This window comes from Triticum dicoccoides, chromosome 6B (genome assembly GCF_002162155.2).
Source record: "Triticum dicoccoides isolate Atlit2015 ecotype Zavitan chromosome 6B, WEW_v2.0, whole genome shotgun sequence".
Classification (NCBI taxonomy): Eukaryota; Viridiplantae; Streptophyta; class Magnoliopsida; order Poales; family Poaceae; genus Triticum; species Triticum dicoccoides.
Genome location: NC_041391.1, coordinates 665,913,722 through 665,921,660, shown reverse-complemented (window position 1 = coordinate 665,921,660; position 7,939 = coordinate 665,913,722).

Sequence of the window (7,939 nt, the reverse complement as noted above, 5' to 3'; positions counted from 1 at the left end):
GAAGATGATGAGAATGAAGACGAGGAAGAGGATTGATGTGTCTTTCATTTGTGTCTTGAACTTGGTTGGATGAACTTGTGGGCATGATTTTGAACTTGTGGGCATGAACTTTTATTCATCAACTTGTTTGTGTGAAATTTTATATGTCATGTTCATTGCATTTTGAATGTTTCAAACTCATTTTGGGTTCAAAATGCCATATATGCAATGCCCGACGAGTCACGCGCGCTGTATTTTTGCGCGCTGCATTATAGCGCGGCTGTTGGAGCCAGCACTGCCGGCCGCGCTAAACCAGCCGAAGCGTGTGCGGCATACTAGTTTTTTGCGCGCGGCGCGAAGCGCGGCTGTTGGAGATGTTCTGAGTACCTGACCGGCGGCTGAGTACCATGGGTACAATCGAATCTTGGTCTTCCGACCGAGGTGGTTGAGCGAAAACCTCGTCGTGGTCACCGAGTCCGTGTCGCCGCTGCACTCAACAGTGAAAACATGTTACACCAACTGACAACATTGTGTGCTGCATGTCTGCATCGGAAAAGGATCTTTCCCGGTTTCAGACTCTTCAGCTTACCAGAACACCCATACCCTGATCCTAGCCTTGATCGGCATCCTGTACGTCGGCAGCATCGACAACTCAGAGTCGCTCCATGTCTTGAAGAGCACGTCATAGTCAATGTCAAAACATCCCCTACTTGTTAATTGATATTCAATATAATGGCCCAGCCATGACAAGAACAAAGAAGAAAATTTTGTCTGAAACTGAACCTACAAGCAGTCCATGTGTAGGGAATCCTTGTAGTCTTGGTGTGCATGGCCCTCTGCATGTCGAGCCGGTTGTAGTACTTCTTGGAGTAGGTCTCGGTGCAGGGGTCGTAACTGTTGGACCTCCGGCGGATGAGGGTGTCCTTGAACCTCAGCACGACACGATGGTGGCGACAGGTTGGGGCGGTGGAGCTGCCAGATGCTGCCGCCGAGTCAGAGGAGTGGCATGAGGGCGTATAGATGTTGTACTGGTCGATGTTCCCGAACTCGTGGTTCATGGTGTAGCTCATGGCATTCGAGGCGTTAGCGCTGCTGAAGTTGCACAACTTGAGGACGTCCCTCTAGGTGCGCCACCAGTAGGTCACCGTGCCGACGTTGTAGTAGTAGTTGTCAGCAAATTGTTTCAACTGAGGTATTTAAAGGTTTCATCTTATTTCTATGCAAAGCTTCCAACTGAAATTCGAGGGCTTGTTCATTTGGATATGTTGGATGTACCAAATGGAAGCATCCCGTCAGACATAGAGCACTCGCCCCGCTTGCCTAATCTGACAATGGGTCCGGTTGGGATGATAGGGCTACCTGAAAGGATCGGGATCATGGAATCACTTCGCACACTCGATGGTTTCCAACTGGATTGGAGTTTGCTGGAGGCTCTTGAGGGCCTTGGTAAGCTGACTAATCTGAGGAGTCTGAAGCTTTATAACTTTGGTGGTGATTATTCCAATCTGCCGGAGAAGGCGAAGTTTGATGCTTTGGCCTCTTCTATTTGTAAGTTACGCAACCTCAAATATCTCCTGATGATGAAAGGCGGTCATGATGATAAGGACGACATTTCAGGCTCACTTTCAGATCCTCCCGCCCTTATCGAGGAAATGGACCTTAGAGGGTGGAAGATGTTCGGAGTTCCTAAATGGATCGGTGATCTCAATTGCCTGCATAGCCTGGAATTATTTGTTAGGGAGGCGAAAACTGATGGGATTTCTATTCTTGGAGGACTGTTATGCCTCGTCGACCTCTACCTTAGAGTTGACACATGCCCTAAAGAAGAGGCTGTGATTGTCAGCAAGTGATTATTCCTAGTTCTGGAGCGCCTTAGATTGTTCTCTGAGGAAGAAGATATTACATCATATCTGGGTTTTGAGGCAGAAGCTATGCCCAAGCTACGACAACTCCATCTGGAACTCCGCTTGCCGTCGTGCCGTGGAACTGCACCAGCCGGCATGGAGCACCTCTTAGACCTCCAGCAAATCAGTTTTACTGTAGTCGGCAAGCACAAGGAATCTCATGGACAACTGGAACTCGAAGTCCTGTCTGCGTTTGGGAACACCCTGCAGCTGCACCCAACTACCCAAGGCCTCCTTCCTTGGATATTAAGTGTTACACCTGGTGAGTGAAGCCTGAACGACCACGTGCACTGAGCAATCTGTCTCTGGGCGGCCTCTACTGAAACTTTGATCGTTTCCTCTGCAATATGTTGTATACTGTTTTTCATTCATTTCTCTGGTGTTTAATGTCTTGAGTGTTGTTATTACATATCAATATCTCCGATGATCTGTGAGAGGGTATCAAACCTCAACCATTCATTTATACCTCAACCATTCATTTATGCTTTCTACATGTTGTTGTATACTCGGAAAACCACGTGATTAATGAGGGATTATTTGCAAGGTTGTCAGAATCGTGATTCTGTTATACGATTCTACGACTTTACGATCCAAACTAACCCCTATGATTCTACGATTTTAGTTCATAGAATCTGCGTTTCTACGATCCTGATAGTGAAGATTCTATGATTTGCGATCCTACCATCAGTGCTTCGATCCGATTCAAAATCGCGATTCTGACAACCTTGATTATTTGGTTCGAGAAATGGTCGGCAAAAGGTTAGTTTATTACACAGAAAACCTTAAAACTGGCCTTTTATACGTTTCGCTTCTGCTAAAGCTAACAAGATGCATGGTTATTGATCGCTGCACACTGATGTGTGCACTTACCTCGTCAATAAGATGTCTGCACTTGCCTCGTTGCTCAGTTGCAGCATGGATCTCCTGCACATCCCAGCACCAACAAGGATGAGATAAAGATGTCGAGTGATCGAGCTGTTGAGTGACGAGTAGCGGCGAAACCTGAGTATTGATTACATGAGGCTTAGTAGCTAGCGTCTTCCATGAGTGTTCTTTGTTCGCTGACTAACTGAATTAACAATTGAGATATAAACATGACCATCAGGCTCTCAACGCAAAACCAGGGGAAGCAGAGGGCATTGCGGCCGTTGTAAGTGCTCTTCAGGCGGTGAATGCAAGTTTGCAGAAAATTTAGAGTGTTGGCCAGGTCAAGACAAGATTGAAGTGGCGGCTGTGCGATAGGCGGAAAGCGTCTTACCTCGTATGAGGGGACGCCCTTCGTGTTTATAGGCAGGGGCGCACCTCCCTGGTGATAGCGCATACATCGTTGGGATTACAATCTTGGAGAAGAAGGGATAAGAAGGAGATCGAGAGTTCGGTTACAGGAGATAAGAATACAACGTGATCAGCTAGGAGTCCTACCGAACCTACATATCCCATGCGTTACATTGTATACGTTTAACACCCTCCCTTAATCACAACTTTATCAAGTTAAGATTATACTTGAAGTCTTCAAAACTCCTTGTGGGTAAAGCTTTGGTGAAGCCATCTGCAACTTGATCTCTGGAATGCACAAAACGAATGTCAATCTGTTTGTTTGCAACTCTCTCTCTGACAAAGTGAAAGTCAATCTCTATGTGCTTGGTTGTGGCATGAAACACAGGATTAGTAGATAGATAAGTAGCACCAAGATTATCACACCACAGACATGGAGCCTGAATATTTTTCACACCAAGTTCTTTAAGAATGGATTGCACCCATATGATTTCTGCTGTTGCATTTGCCAATGCTTTGTATTCTGCCTCTGTACTGGATCTGGACATAGTTGCTTGTTTCCTTGCACTCCATGATATCAGGTTAGGATCAAAAAATACTGCAAAACCACCAGTAGAGCGTCTGTCATCCAGACTGCCTGCCCAATCAGAGTGAGAGAAGGCACTGACCAAAGTGGATGGTGACTTGCTAAAATTAAGACCAATGCTCAAAGTATTTTTGACATATCTAACTATACATTTGGCAGCAGTCCAATGAATAGTAGTGGGTGCATGAAGAAACGGGCAGACTTTGTTGACAGCAAAAGAGATATCAGGTCTTGTCAAAGTTAAGTACTGTAATGCACCTACCAAGCTCCTGTATTTAGTGTTGTCCTCTTTGCTGAGAGGTGTACCTTCTGTAAGAGACAATTTTTCAGAACTTGACAAAGGAGTGGGTGAGGGTTTACAACCTTGCAAGCCAGCCTTTTTTACCAGATCAGTAGCATACTTTTCCTGGGAAAGATGAAGTCCATCATCATGTTTCCTTACTTCAATCCATTGGAAATAGTGAAGGCTTCCTAGATCCTTAAGAGCAAAATCTGAACTCAAATCCTTCAACAATCCAGCTATTGCCTCATCAGATGAACTTGTAACAATAATATCATCAACATAAATGAGGACAAATATGGATGTGTTCAATTTATTGTAAATGAACAATGAAGTGTCAGATTCTGAAGGGACAAAACCAAGTGTTTGCATTTTGTGACAGAGACGTGAATACCATGCTCTTGGTGCTTGCTTTAACCCATAGAGTGCTTTGTCAAGTTTGCATACAAATGAGGGTGCTTTTTGATTTTCAAACCCAGGAGGTTGCTTCATGTATACCTCCTCTTCCAGAACGCCATGCAGAAACGCATTCTGTACATCAAGCTGCCTGAGACTCCAACCTCTAGAAACAACAATGGACAAAACAAGACGTATGGTTGCAGCTTTAACAACATGACTAAAAGTATCTTCATAGTCTATCCCATACCGTTGCTTGAAACCCTTGGCAACAAGTCTTGCTTTGTACCAGTCAATGGTTCCATCAGATTTCCTCTTTATCCTGAAAACCCATTTGCAATCAATGAGGTTTTTACCTTGCTGTGGAGGAACTATATGCCATGTGTTGTTTTTCTCAAGTGCCAAATATTCTTCCTTCATTGCCTTTTTCCACTTGTCATCACCAAGTGCTTCCTCAAGCGTGCTTGGCTCACCTGGTTCACCTGTAGAACAGACTAGACCATATTTTGTTATATGTTTATAATCAACAGGTTTTATCACACCTTGTTGTAGCCGTGTTTTTCGTTGTGAAGGTGCAGCAGGATCGGTGGCCACAGAAGATCCTGGGCCGGGAATAGGAGTTCCAGGCGCTGCAGCTCCCGAGGCAGATTCGCCTCGTGTTTGCTCGTGATCCTCTATGGCTTCAGCCCGCGGTCCAGGTTCTGTCGTTGCCGCAGAAGATCCCATGCGCCCGACCAGCTCATCACGGGCGCATGATTGCGCGGGCCCGCGCAGATCAGCGCCGGATTCAGCGCACGTCGACCGCGTCTCCACGCGCCGCTTGTAGCAGCACGATTCGTCGGGGAAGCGCGCAACGCTTCAGCCATTCGGGGGCTGCCAGTTGTTGGTCGCTGATTGGCGCGGAGGGGACGCTGAGTCGCCTCCAGCTGGGAACGAGCGCATGTCGCGCGCGGAGTCATCGCCAGGCGCACGAGCGGGCGGGCCCGCTACTGGATGTGCCGCGTCAACCCGTGCGGATCCCGGTGCAGATTGCCTGCGCTGCTACTCCTGCCGCGATCCCGAGGCGGATCCAGCGCACTCCGAGGCGGATTTGCTCCCCTGACTGTGACACATGAAATATGGCACTTGGGGAGTAATTTGTGCATCATTTTCTCCTCTGTTTCAATTCCGTTTTCTCCTGCAACATCACAAAGCTCATGCGCATGGTTAAGAGGGTTAGTCATCATTTGATCATCATAGTTATTTTCTCCCCCATGATCAAGGCCGAATAGATGAGATGGCAAAAGGAGTATTTCTTGACGAAGTCTAGCACCGGCATTAGGATGAAGATCAGCAAACGGAAATTTGGTTTCATCAAAAATCACGTCACGAGAGATATAGACACGGCCAGTGGAGATGTCAAGGCACTTTACTCCTTTATGAAGAGGACTATAGCCGTGAAACATGAGTTTGCGATTATTGTAAGGGCGAAGATTGGGCCAACATGCGCGTCCGAACACACGAAGTGACTTGTAGTTAGGTTTGACGTGAAGTAGCCTCTCTACTGGAGTTTCATTATTGATAACACGACTAGGAAGCATGTCGATGATGTGGACAGCCGTGAGAAAAGCCTCGTCCCAAAACTTGAGGGGCATGGAGGCACCAACTAAAAGGGCTAGTCCTACCTCAACTATGTGTCGGTGTTTTCGTTCTGCGGAGCCATTTTGTTGGTGAGCGTGAGGACATGACACATGGTGAGAAATACCAAGGTTTTGGAAGAAAGAGTTCAACTTTTTGTACTCTCCCCCCCAGTCTAATTGACATCAATGATCTTGCTGCCAAACTTGCGCTCAACAAGAGACTGAAAGTTTTGAAAAACTTGAAAGACGTCGGATCTTTTCTTAAGAAGATAGATCCAAGAGAATTTGTTGTAGTCATCGATGAAACTTACGTAATAAGTGTGTCTACCAACGGAGCTAGGGGCAGGACCCCAAACATCGGAAAAGATTAATTGCAATGGTTTTGTAGACACACTAGTTGATATAGGATAGGGTAATTGATGACTCTTTGCACGTTGACATGAATGACAAACTGTTTCAATGCTGCGCTCACCAACAAACGGGAGCTTATTTTTCCTAAGTAATCTTTTAACTAAAGAAAATGATGCATGGCCTAATCGATCATGCCATCGTGTTGACGAAAGCTTGGCAACACCGTAGGCTTGTTTATTGAATCTTCGACGCTCCGGAATCAACGGGTAGAGCCCTCGAACGCATCTACCTCGATAAAGGACTTTCTTCGTTGCCTGATCCTTGATCAAAAAGAAAAAATGATGAAACTCGAGGAAGACATGATTGTCAATGGCAATTCTATGAACGGAGAGAAGATTCATACTAGCACTAGGTACATGCAAAAAATTTCTAGGATGAAGTTTACGATGGGGAGTTTTAATAACTGTATGACCAACATGACGAATCCTCATACCTGCACCACTAGCAGTGTGGATTTGGTCCTTGCCGCGGTATTTCTCCCGCGTGGTCACCTTCTCGAGATCGCTGGTGATGTGTTCGGTGGCCCCACTATCGACATACCAATTAGTGTCGACGCCGTAGGAGCCGTCCACAGCAGCAGCCACCTTGTCCTCATCCTGGGAGGAGTCATCATCGTCATCGTAACGGTACCAGCAGTCCCGAGCGCTGTGCCCGAGCTTGCCGCAGATCTGGCATCGCGGCGCATCCGGGCGCGCTCTGTTGGAGCCACGGCCGCCACCGCCGCCGCGTCCCTTCGGGTTGGTGGAGGGGGAACGTCCAGCGCGGGTGTTGTTGGAGAAGTTGCCGCCGCCACCAGATCGGGACTTGCCGCGTGAAGCTCCGCCGCGGCGGCCACCGCGGCCATGAGAGGCAGCATTAGCGGATGACTTGAAGCCGCCCGCCCCCTGGTAGAGCGCCATGCGCTGGTCAAAATTGCTGAGCATGGTGAACAGCTCATCCAGGGTGACGGGGGAGGTGTGGGCATCGAGGGCCGACACCAGAGGCTGGTACTCCATGTCCAGCGCGTGAAGGATGTAGGAGACGATCTCGTCGTCTTGCAGCGGCTTGTCGGCCGCGGCGAGTTCATCGGCGAGGCCGCGCATGTGGGCGAAGAATGTGGCGACCGGCTGGGTTCCCTTTTGCGCATGAAGCAGAGCCGTGCGGATGTTGTTGATGCGGCTAAGCGACTATGAGGAGAACATGGCCGCCAGTGTTGTCCAGAGCGTGTGCGTCGTGGTGATCGCGGTCACCTGCACCAACACCTCTTTGGAGAGATTGTTGAGCAGATAACCGAGAACTTGTTGATCCTCCCGGACCCATATTGGGTGGAGAGGGTTGGGCTAGGTGGAGTCCTTGCCGTCCTTGTCCTTGCTAGGAAGGAAACGGGCCGGCTCCGGCGTGCTGCCGTCGGCATAGCCGAAGACGCCAGCTCCCCTTAGCTGCGGCGTGATCTGGACTCGCCACAGTACGTAGTTCGTACGGGTGAACTTCTCCGTGACCTGGTTGTTGA